This window comes from Furipterus horrens, unplaced genomic scaffold (assembly GCF_987537825.1).
Source record: "Furipterus horrens unplaced genomic scaffold, mFurHor1.1.pri manual_scaffold_4, whole genome shotgun sequence".
NCBI classification, from domain to species: Eukaryota; Metazoa; Chordata; class Mammalia; order Chiroptera; family Furipteridae; genus Furipterus; species Furipterus horrens.
The window spans coordinates 24,553,312-24,566,758 of NW_028327174.1; the positions used below are offsets into that span (position 1 = coordinate 24,553,312).

The 13,447-nt window shown below is 36.4% G+C and overlaps 1 pseudogene; it reads left to right on the forward strand.

Annotated features, from left to right (window-relative positions):
* The first annotated feature begins 11,990 nt into the window (after positions 1-11,990).
* On the forward strand, positions 11,991-12,643 carry LOC150011376 (large ribosomal subunit protein eL29 pseudogene; annotated as a pseudogene).
* Positions 12,644-13,447: the final 804 nt, after the last annotated feature.

A 13,447-nucleotide genomic window follows, 5' to 3' on the forward strand; every position in this document is an offset into this window, starting at 1 on the left:
AACAAGCCACAGTACTTCCTTCTTCCTCCTCACTACACAGATCATTTTGCTAAGTGGAGAAATAAATGTTAGGTCCTAACATCATCTTATGACTTTAAAATGATGAATTCAGAGACAAAAAGTGTGCCAGAGTTTTGAGAAACAAATGGTTAAATTATATAATCTCCTTCTGAATCAAAAGTAAAAAAGTTTAGCATAACCCCATCCCCATATTCTTATTGGCTGACATTGAGATCCTGCCTGGTGATTGTCTTTGTCATTTACTAAGGTAGGTGCTCAGTGTATTAAGGGATGGAGACATTTTCTATAAAAGTTCTTGTATGTGCATTTCAGGTGCCCCCTGGGAAGAACCTGTAGGACAATCGTTTTGAATGGCAGTATTTAGGTCAATATAACAGTACAGTTCAAAGGGATTGTTACTTATAGAGGTGTTGCATGAACAACATGATTAGCAATAAATGAGTAATAAAACAAAAAAATGGTTGTAAGTACTGTGTGAAAAAAGAGAAGAAAATTAAACTTTTTGATCATGCTGTGCACATGCTGTTATAAGTTTGAGTGGCATCAAGTATACTGTATCATGTAATTTGAAACTACAGATATATTTTATGTTTATGAACATATATATGCACACATAGACATATGTATGTATGTCTATATATGTATTGATATATAATCTTTTAAGTATGAATATATAAAGAGTGTACTAAAAATTCTGTGATAAACCATCATATGTTTAGCTTAAATAATGATTAAGTTATGGCCAGTATTATTTCATTTTAGAAATGTGTGATGTCTCAGATGACTCTCTGCTCTTAAATAGGGTCATTTTTTCCTTTTTTCTTGTGAACATTACTTAATATATTATTCCCCCTTAATTAGTCAAAACCATGCCACCAAATCTTATGTCAGAATAGCAATATAATCAACTAATGTCTTAAAGTTCTGATTTCTAACTACTAATAATTTCTGTTGCATTAAAAAATGACAAGGAAACTCACAGCCAAAGGAACATATAGCTATACAATGACTAAATGTAATAAATGGGATAATGGACAGAAAAAGGACATTAGGTAAAAATTAAGAAAATCTTAATAAAGTACATTCTTTGTTTAACAAAAGTGTATCAATATCAATTCATTTGCTGTGACTAATGTACCATACTAATATTGCTAATAATAAGGGAAACTGGATATATAGGGTATGTGAGAACTCTCTGTACTACCTTTATAGTTTTTTCTTAAATTTAAAAATATTCCAAAATAAAACATTTATTTACAAAATAAGTAGTTGGAGTTTCTTTTGTATGTTACTATAAAATAATTATAATAAATACATATAGAAAACAAAAGAAAACTCTAGAGAGAAACAGCTATAAAACAAAATTACTCATATTAACTCTCACTAAACATGCACATGAAAACAAAACTTAAATCAGTAATCCACATTTTATTTAATCAATGAGATAACTGGGGCAATAATCTTCAGCTCACAAAACAGACAGACACTATATTTACTATGAATGATTATATGTGAGATTCTGCAAAGTTTGATAAAGCTACAATACTTTTTATGAGATCAGGTTATTTAAAATTTTCATATATTGATAAGGTGAAAGCCAAATAGTATTCACAGGAGATAATGCATTTTCAGAAAAGAAATCATTATAACTTATACAAAATCTTCTACACAGTAGGGGGGAAAGGAATTGCTCCTATTTCTTTCACTAAAAATAGAATTACCTTGATACCCATTTTATTTATGTTTTTTTTTTTTACTATATAAAATTTAAGATTTATTCATAATGAAGACATAATACAATAGACTGGGGGAAATGCTTGTATCAAGTTTGACTAAGGGTTAATATCTGTAATACCCAAAGAGTTCTCTCAAACTTAATGAGGAAAAAAAATCAAGATTTAGTACATAAGTTGATAGAGGATTTTAGTAGATGAATAATAAATAGCATTAGTTTTACTGGTGGAAGGTCAGTTGGAGCCAGGTGAGTTTCCCTCATCTGCCAAGAAGGTGGCAGGGGGAGGTAGTTCTTACAGTCATAGCCCACAAAGCTAGCAAGATAATTGGATATAGGAAAATGTCCTCCTTCCCCCTTTGGTACCAGATTGGGCGTGGGAACCAAGGGACACAGGCACAGGCATCATAGAAGTCAAAATGGCGGCAGGGGGAGGTGTGGGACCAAAGAAGTCTGTCAGTCCAGCCTGAGGAGAGAGATTGAAGGGGATGGACCCACCAGAAGCATGCAAAACTTTGGGAAGTTGATTCGTCATTTTGAAAAAGCACTTGGCGTATCACACACACAAGCTAATATAACCCCAGGGAAACAAAGAAATGTCCTCTCGCTCTCTTCCACATGACCTAGGATCACATGGTGCAGGTTGCTCTCTCCATGGGCCATGTGCCCTTCGCAGCCACATGACCCATGGCCCGAAGGCTCCACATGCAAGCTCCAGGAAGGAGCCTGAAATGAACAGCAGCATCAGGGAAAAAGCTACCCTACCTGGGTGGGGCCTGGAACTGCTTAGTAGCCACCTGCAGGCTTCAAAGGACTCTGCTTTAAATTGGAGCAGGAACTGCGAACACTGCCTTTGTTTTGGATTTGCTGAGCTGGGCTTTGAGACTGAGACTCCGCCGTTCTCCCAGATCACGCAGCACCTGAATAAAACCTCTTTCCTTTGACCAGCATCTGCCTCACAGGTTTGTGTTTTATGGTGGGAGGCAGCCAAATCCCCTTTTTCGTTTGGTAACATTAGTAATAAAAGGGAGTAATCAGAGATACCACATTTTAAGTTAACCTTGAATTACACTTTCTATTATCTTGAATAAACTGGAAGTTAGAATAACACCCAATTCTGGGTCCAAACATTTTTATTTGTTTCTTATGCTTTAGCTACTCCCAGCCACTGCCTTTCCCTAAATGTAAGGTGTGATTTCATACTTTTTTTTTCATAGTTGCCCTGGAGTGCGCAGCACTGCTGAAAGGGACCCGAGAACGAAAGCACAGGCACTCTGGGTGGTGAAAAAGAAATGCTTCATTAGGGGAAGAGTATACATCAATAGTAAGACACAGGGAAAGACGGAGGGGAATACATCACCAACTAGCTATCAGCATCCAAATTCACAGAGCGACACACGGGGAAGCCCCAGGGCAGCGGTCCTCCGGAGCCCCTGTGGGAACACCAGGGGTCCCAGGCAGTGCGTCCACTCCACGGGTGAGGCTTCAGAGAACCGATTCCCACTCCCTAGCTCATATAGATTTTACTAACAATAATTATATGAAGATAATTGCTCTTTGCCTGACAAGAAACACCTGGTGGGTCCCTGGCCCTCAGGAAGCGGCCAGATTCCCATAGTACACGGAGCCACGCCCCCCCTACTTTCTAGCGTTCTAGGTTGGTACAGTCTTGTTTTGGGGGATGCTTATATGATAGCTGATGGTGCTTCTCCCTTCTGGGGTCGTGTCTGAAATCATGTCCCCAGTTCACTTTTAGGCCTCAGCAATACATACCCCGCTCCACCCAGCTCCTGCCCCACTTGGCCTTGACAAATGCCATATGATCTCATACATATGTGGGATATAATGAACAAAATAAACTGACAAAATAAAACCAGAGGCATAGATACACAGAACAGACTGATGGATCTCAGAAGGGAGGGGTTGGGAGGACTAGCCATTTTAGATGAGAATGTGTTCAGAAAGGAAAGGGAAAAGTCAATCTCATTTACAGAAACTGTTGCAAAGTCTCAAAACAATGCCAAACCAAATTAGTGCATAGAAAACTAATATAGATGACAAAATAGAGTTTATTTCAGGATTGGAATAATAATTTTCCTTTGAAAGAAAAATTGTTAAATGTAACTTGCAGTAAACAATTGAAATATAGAAAAAAATTACATCAAGATTGTAAGCAAATTTGCCATAATTCAATACCCTTTTGTAATAAAAACAATCTTTAGCACTCTATGACCTATATTGGCAGTTTTCAATCATTTTAGTCTTATAGCACACATAAACTAATTACTAAAATTCCATAGCACACCAAAAATTATATTACATTTTTTTCCAATTTGCCAAAAAAATAGTTATGGTTTTGATTCATCCACTCTGGATGGCTATAATAATCAGGTATTGCATGTTTTAAAAACTCTTGTGGCACACAAGTAGGCCTGCGTGACACACCAATTGAAAATCGCTGATCTATATAAACATCTATTTTTTTAGTGTTTTTTACTTTATTTTATGTTAAAATTAAATTTACTGGGGTGACATGGGTTAATAAGACTATATAGGTATCAAGTGTACATTACTATGTTACATGATCTGTATATTGCATTGTGTGCCCACCATCCAAAGTCAAATCACCTCCCATCACGATATATGTGACCCCCTTTACCCTTTACATATTAACACCAAGTAACATCATACTAGTTTTAGATTTACAAAATAATGAATCAATATTTGTATATATTGAGAAATGATCACTGCAATAATTCCAATTAATATCAAGCTTTAAGGATTATGTGAGAGGCATGTTCTGAGTCCAAGATGTTGAGTTTAAAAACATTAAAAGGGACAGATGGAATTCAAAATAAACCTTACTTGTATAAATAAATACTATATACAAAGAAATTCTAATTTCATTCTTACTGGTGAACATATACTCACTCTGCATCTGTCATGATGTTACATATGCTGAGGATTTGCTGAACATGAGTGATGCTTCAGTGATACGTGAAATTGCAAAAAAGGCATGACATTTCTCTCAGAGAACATGCTTTCTAATAAGTACAATAAAACCAACAAAATTAATTTGTGTAAGAAAGTAATTTGACTACAAAAATACATGTATGGGCCTTATATGTAAATATTTTCTGACCTCTTCAAACTACTGGGGGAAGAAAGTTATAATGTTTTGCAGACAGCCTGGTTTCAAGTAATTTGAGAACAACTACCATAACCTCAATGAAATATTTAGAAATTACATTTGTTAAGTGAGAATACTGCCAAGGCTTAATCAATTGAACTTCTTGGCAAATAAGATGTGGGTTAACCTACATGACTGAACACGTGTTAAGTCCTTCCTGTGTACATACTACCACAAGGGGAAAAGATGACGAGACCACACTGTACCTTTGTGGTAAGAAACGTCTTCTTGGCAGGATGCTCACTTCAAATTGTGACATGAAAACTATGTGCTTAGAAGTGTCCAGAAATGAAAGCATATGATGTGTGGTTACGACAAAGTTAAACTGTTGTAGTCTAGACTTTTCTGTGAATGTGTTTGAATTAGTAAAAGGCATGTCAAAATACAAATTCTAAGATTCATATGAGCATTTAAGTAAGAAAAAGGTTCTGGAAGAAATAAGCTGAGTCTGGATGTGCATGGGCATACGGGAGCTGAAGCAACATGCAGAGCAATGTAACTTTAAAAAAGTCTGCAAACACATTTTAAGAAATATTTATTTAGAACATATTTATTCAGAACCTAAAATATTTATTCAGAACACCCAGCTAAGTATGATGTACTGGGTTAGGCAATACCATGTCAACTACAACATTGTACTAGGATGAACACATGACAGAGATCCCATAAATCTTGAATGTATACTTTGTTGGGACAGGAGGAAGAACAGGAAGAACTAATATTGCCTGGCATGATTTCATGAACCAATAATAGAGAAGTAATTTCTTGGTCCCATCTCCAATGAAACTTTCTATAATTCTAAAAACAAGCAATTCTATTGAGGTGTCATTTCTTTCAAAAAGAAATGTTTTCATTATTTTAACATAACCCATGTGGGAAGATTTTATTTTTTGTTTGTTTAATAGCAATCTACATCATATAATGGAACAGAAAAGGTTTTTCCCCTGTGGTATGAGCTTAGAATTTGTAAAGAATCAGTCATATAAATAGTAAACCTTTTCAAAATTGCTTTGAAGTAAATTACATGCATGACTTACAAGTCAGATTGCTTCAAATTTCCATTAGCGTCATGGCTATTTTTCTCTATTTATTTCCTTGCACTTAACCTTCTCTTTCCTACCACAGTGGTAATGTGCACATTCATGAAAAGAGGGATGCCATTTATTCATGAAAAGAGGGATGCCATTTACAATTTCTGCATCTTGCATGCAAATAGATTTTGTCCTCACTTCAGTACTTTAAATATTAAAGAATCATAGAATTTTGTAGATATCATAAAATTTGAACATTGTTTATCCCAGGTGGCTAGAGAGATAGACCCAAATATCAGATAGCATGTTCCCAAAGGGAAAAGGCTCACTAGTTGCAGATCTGGGTAGAATTAAGACCTCCCAAGTCACAACTTCCTTTAAAAAAATTCACCTAATAGCACTTGGTGTAATTCTAATTGACCTATCATTTCATACTTTATTGCTATTACATTCATTTGCATACACAGGAATAAAAATGCATGTGCTTTAAGCTCTGCAATTCTTACATTACCCTCATGGAGAACACAAGACTAACCCACTGAAAGTTTACAGTATTTCCTCTGTGGCTTTAGCCAATCTCCTGGATTCCTTCTGTACAGCATTATTTTTTTTTCTATTATTATACACAGACATAACAACACCATAACACAAGAAAATATGTAAATAAATTTTAAAACTTAGTGAATTTTTTTGAAGACTATTTTCTATCTACTCTTTGAGTTAGTAGTTATTGAGAACTGTGTGGCAAGCACATTGCCTCGCAATGGATATACGTAGTTGAATAAAGTATAAAGCACAGTCTCTGTCATCGAATTGTTCATAATTTAGCTAAGGTACAGATATAAACATATGATTTTAAATAAATATGTAATTTGCAGTGGTAGATACAATTACTGGTTAATACAGAAGATGAGATCATAGATGATAATTTCACAACGGATTGCCAATGTCAACTATAAGAAAATGGTGTTAGGGAAGGTATCCTTGATCAGGTGATTTGGGGGGATTGTTTTTAAAAATATGTTAGATATCAAGGTGAATGGGATTAAAACATACCAAGAACTGCAGATACAACTGTCAAAGACATAGAATAAAGAGGCAAGAATATGAATAAAGACAGTTATATGCAGTCTAGTAGTGCTGGTTTGTTAGGTGGGGTTATGAAGATGGAGCTTAGAACAGTCTAGAATCACAAGAAATGGGTATGAGTGAGAAGACGAAAGATTAATAAACTAAGCTATGTTGCTTGAATAAAAACCCTTTGAAAAGTTTTAAGCAAGGATTGACATGGACAGGTTTCCATGTTTTGGGTAGGCATTTGACCTGCTCAAAGGACAACAGATTTATCTGATAATGGGTTAATATCCAAAATTTATAAAGAACTTACAAAATTAACACCAAAAAGCAACTCAATTAAAAAATGGGCAAAGGACCTGAATAAACACTTCTCCAAAGAGGACATACAGATGGCCAATAGACATATGAAAAAATTGTTCAACATTACTAGCCATGAGAGATGCAAATTAAAATTACCATGAGATATCACCTGTCAGAATGGCTATCATTAATAAATCAACAAACAACAAGTGCTGTGGATATGGAGAAAGGGGAACCCTTTTGCACTGTTGGTGGGAATGCAGATTGGTGCAGCCACTGTAGAAAGCAGTATAGAGATACCTCAAAAATTAAAAATGGATTTTTCTTTTGACTCAGCAATACCACTTCTCAAATATGTCTAAAGGAATCCAAAACACTAATTTGAAGGAATACAAGTGCCCTAAAGTTCACTGCAGTGTTATTTACAATCACCAAGTAGCTCAAGTGTCCATCAGTAGATGAGTGAATAAAACAAATCTAGAACATTTACACAATGGAATACTACTCGGTCATAAAAAGGAAGAAAGTTTTACCTTTTGTGACAGCATGGATGGACCTGGAGAACATTATGCTAAGTGAAATAAACCAGTCAGAGAAAGACAAACTGAACTAGCAAGCAAAATAGAGACAGACTTATAGACAGAGAGCATAGAGTAGTGTTCAGGTGGTTGTCCCTAAATATGATTTAAAAAAACAGAAGTCAAAATATTTCCTTGTAATTATTTGTAGTTTTAAATTATTAAAGACATATGTTTGTACTTTTTTTTGTAGCAGTGACTCATATTTATAGTCAGAGGGTGATGCAGTAAAAAAATGCAAACCACCTGAAAACACCTTTCAAAATCTGTGCATATTTTGTTTTTCTAAAAAATATTCTGAGTTCATTGCAGCACTGTTTACAATAAGTAAGTGCTGGAAACAACCTAAGTGCCCATCTGTAGATGAGTGGAAAAAAAAAACTGTGGTACATTTACACAATGGAATACTATGTAGCAGAAAGAAAGAAGGAACTCCTGCCATTTGCAACAACATGGATGGAACTAGAGAGAATTATGCTTAGTGAAATAAGCCAGGCAAAGAAAGAAAAATACCATATGATATCACCTAATACAGGAAACTAAAGAACAACACAAACAAAGGAACTAAATAGAACAAAGAGCAGAATAGCAGTCAATAGGGGGGAAGGGAGAGGGAGAGAAGGGGGATAAGTAAGGGAAGGGTTTAATTAAAGAGCCTGTATGAAAGACTCATGGACATGGACAATGGGGAGGGATATGATTGCGGGAGAGGGGGTGGGTTGGGTGGGGGAGAGAAATTAGGGGAAAAGGGGACAACTGTAATTGAAAAACCAAAATTAAAAAAAAAATTAAATTAAATTAAAAAATTCTGAAATGGTCAAATAGTCAATAACAATATTTCTTCCCCCTTGACTATCAACTCACATCATTTCTATCTTTCTAGCCTCTTTTGTTTTAATTATAGTTCCTCAGTAACACTATTATTTCTAATTCAAGACCTTTGTTTTTCTACTCATCATTTTCATTTCCTCAATAAATGCATTATTTCTTCAAATTCTGTTTAAATATATTTTAAAGTTGTTTTCTTAAATACACTGTTTATTTTATTATGTTGTTTTCTCATTTTAGTTTATTTTTACTTGTATCACTTATGCTATCATGCTTATTTTGTTTTTTTATACTTCTCTGTCATCAGAATATAAACACTGAAAAGAGAGGAGGTTTGTCCTGTTCGCTCATGTATCTTTAGCACATAGAATAATGTGTAAGTGCAGAACAAATATTAGTATGAGTTTCCTATATTTTTAATTATTTACTTGACATGGAATATAGTCTATTCTTGAATATAGTATAATATTTTATCTACTATTTAAGGATATTTTAGATTCTTCTATTATTTTTCTTTTTAATATCACTCTGTCTTGAGTATTCTTTAATACTACTCCTTAATCACAAGTACAGGAGAGTATCTCTAGAATAAGTACTTAGAAGTGCATTTATTGGGTATTGGATAGATATATTTCAAATGTCTTAAATATTGACAAATTGCTATCCAAAATTTTTGTATTACTGTTACCACAAAGAGAGGTATATAAGATCTATTTTTCCACATAATTCCCATGATTTGAAATCTAAAATCTTTTAATTTTCCTAATATCATGGATACCAAATTGTCTAGGAGTTTTTTAGTTTGTCTTTCCATGATGATTACTCATATTTACCTTTTATAATAATATCTTTATGGAATATTCTAATCTATCTGAATTCTCTCTACATATTTTCTCATTTTACATTTAGTTGTTTGCTTTTTTATTGAATTGATTACAATTTACATATTCCAGATAGAATCTATTCTCAAGCACATCCAGACTAGGTTAGTAAATGTTTACTAACCAGCTCTCTGGTGGGGGAAAAATTTACTTGTAGTGTTTGCCAATATTAGTCAGGTAAATACTCTGACCAGAGTCAATTAAAAGCTACTAACATTTTATCAGTGAATACAGAATTGGGAAGGCAAGAGATTTGTAGTATTACATGAATATAGTATTTCCACAACTCAGATATGAAAGATGTAAATAACTTCATTAGTAAATTTAACAAAGTAAAAAGTCATGAGTTTTGAGTATTTATTTCTTTTATTGTTATATAATGTATAATGTTTTCTGTTTAAATAATTGAATTTTAATAATAACCATGTTTAACAGCTGGTCCTCAAAAATTCCTGAACATTCAACAGTAATCTCTTATGATCAGCTGTGAGTGTGATCTAGCACACCATTCACTGACTGTATAACTTGTGCTAGTCTGGGTGTAGCTTTCCAATTTTAATATTTTTTATTGTCAAGAAAATAAAAGTATTTATTCAATCATTCCTTTATAGCATTATTTTCTTTTATAATCTGTTAATTTGGGAACTTTATTGAGAAATATATTCTTAACTAAAGGTCTTGAGGAACTATATTTTCTATTAAACCTGTGAGGACTTCTTTCATGATTAGATCTTTGACAGTCAATATTTTTCTGCAGGGAAATGATTTTTCCTGCCACCTTTATTGAATTACCCATTCTTTTCTCAGGGTCTGCAATGCCACCTCTGCCATCACATATTTATTGCTCAATATTTCTGTAGGCAATTTTTTATAATCAAAATGTTTTTCAGTTCCTTGAGCCAATACCAAAATATATTATCATATCCCTCATCAACATTGTCTTGACTATTTCTTGTGTTTGTCATATTACACAGTTTGGAATTGAGAACTCAACCCCAGTTGTTGTCTGTGAACCAGCTTCAGTCCCTCTCCACTGTGATCAGGGAGTCTTTGAAAACACTGTCATAGCAGTCACTCATGGACAAGACAGCCCATGTGGAAGTCCAGATCTCCAGAGCAGAAGTTCCAACACACCATCCGAGCAGAAAAGAAAATGACTTTGGATGAAGTAGAGAGGGTAAAAGGAACAGTTTGACTTCACCCCTTTTCCTGAAGGAACACAACTACAGTCAATAGGATCTTCACCACCCATGATTTCTCTCACTGGGAAAAATTAGAGTGTGAGTGAGCACCCTACTTCCCCAGATGCTATGGGGAAAAAATGGCTCACTTCTCTCTGATCCCATTCTTACTCCTGAATTGTGAGGTGCCTGAATGGGGGGGCAGGTGGAGTCTGAGAAAGCAACAGTTAACGACTCCCAGAGGGCATTGAAGAGATGCAGATCTTACTACCTGCATCCCGAACTCCATTAGGAAGCCTGCTCATGTGCTGCTGAGAGTGTCTCACTGTGGATCAACACAGCTAGTCCGTGGGCACCGCCAGTACTCAGCGCACTCACTTCAACACACCCACATCCTGTAGCCGCCTCCCTGTGCGTGCTCACAACAGCAGTAAAGAGAGAGAATTTGAGCAGATGGCCAGTGAGCAAATGCAGAAACCCCGCCTGACTCTGCAAACCAAGGAGAAATCACAAACTTGATCTTCAGCACGACACTGGGGAAAACAAAAGGAAGTCTTTCAACACCCAGCCTGGTGCGTTGCAGGATTGAGGTAAGGTAAACAAGCTTAAGAATTCTTCCAGAAGAGGGAGCAAGAAGCGTTCAGCAGGTGCACTCATAGACAGTCTTAGAAAGCCTCAGAATCACTAGCTAGCAGTTACCAAATGCAGGTTCGGCTGCTTGACACCATGAAAGCCAATACTCCTGAGACAGGTGCTGATGAAAAGGAAAGAGGTTCATTCAGGTTCTGGCAACCTGAGAGGAGGGTGGACCTCTGTCCTAAGAACCATCTTAACATCTTTGATCAAGCTGGGTGGCTTTTGTCAGGAGAGGTAAGGGAATCAGGGACGTGCAGGCAGTGTTCTTGCTGGTTCCAACCAAAATCTTGCTGTTGAATCCTTCTGTATCTTCCAAGTTCCTGTGGCTGGTCAGCTTCCATCTGGACAGAAACTGGAATTGCTGATCCCTGGAATGTACCACAATAGAGGATAAAAGAGAGGTTGTGAGCAAAAAATCTGGTTCCTGTTTTTGTACCAGCAGACTTGTTAGTACAATTAATTGTTAGTACAATTAATTCTGGTTAGTACAATATTGTATAAAGATTATATGCTTTTCATTATCTGTTACAGCAGGAGTGATGGAAGAGAATCTTCCCCCAAAAGCAGTTAGTGAAGACCAGAGAAGCTCTTCTGGTTCCAGGAGTTTTGGGAGCTGCAGGCTTCAGTACAGATATGGCTGGTTCTAAGAACCACACTACACACAACCAGTCCCCAAAATGGCAGAGAAATGGCATCAAGAAACCCTGATCACAAACATATAAATGTCTTAGGAGGGTAGACCCCAAGTTCTTGAGGAACATGCATTTTGCCAAGAAGTACAAGAAAGACCTGAAGAAAATGCAGGCCAGTGACACCAAGGCCATGAGCGCACGTGCCAAGGCTATCAAGGCCTTAGTAAAACTCAGGTCAAGCTTAAGATCCCAAAGAGTGGCAGCTTCAAGCTCAGTTGACTGGTCTACATTGCTCACCCCAAGCATAAGAAATATGCTTGTGCCCGCATCACCAAGGGGCTCAGGATCTGCCAGCCAAAGTCCAAGACCAAGGCTCAAACCAAAGCCCAGGCTGTGACTGCAGCTGAAGTTCAGGTTCAAACTGAGGTTTAAGCTCAGGCTCAGGCTCCCAAAGGTCCCCAGGCTCCCATGAAGTCTTCACAATAGAAGCCTTTTTCGTCAATGTGAGGACAGAAGGACTGGTGTGACCCTGGACTGCTGTCTGCAAGGGGCTGGTGTCTCCTGTGGTTTTTGTACAAATAAACCTAAGGCAGGATCTGTTGTTGTTTTTTTTTAAAAGACTGGAGGAGGTGACTGCTACTGGAATACACAAATACAAAGAGAGCAACAACACAAACTTCAAGAGCATGAAAAATGACACCACCAAACAATCACAATAATTTCCAGTAACCCACCCCCAAAATATGGAGATTTCTATTTTAACCAATAAAGAATTAAAAATAGCTAGTTTAAGGAAGCTGAATGAGCTACAAGAAAAAAGATAGCTAATTCAATAAAATAAAGAAAACAGTATAGACTTGAACTATACATTAGACCAAACAAACCTAACAGATTACATATCTATATGAGGAGAGACCCAAATAAATCTGGAACTGCCTTCTGGAGGGTGAGCCTCTTGTAGTACAGGCTTCCCCCACTAGGTGAGTGTACTAGGAACCCATCTATATCAGTGTACCAGATGGTGTTGTTGTGAGAGGCTGCATTTGGCTTCAGGGAATTTTTCTGAAGACTCTTTCAACATGTTTGCCCATCTCATGATGGGTAATTTACAAGTACACCTGCCCACATCTCACCGAGTGTTCAGCATTCTTTGATGAAAAATGGCATGACCCCCATTCCCCACCCTCCCTATTCACCTGATTTCACCCCAAGTGACTTTCTTTTGTTTCCACGTATGAAAAATGTCCTCAAAGGGAATCGTTTTGCCAATGTGGAAGAGGTGAAACAAAAAGCCGCAGAAGCACTAAAAGGCACCAAAATCGATGAGCTCAAAAACTGTTTTGAGCAGTGGAGAAAAACA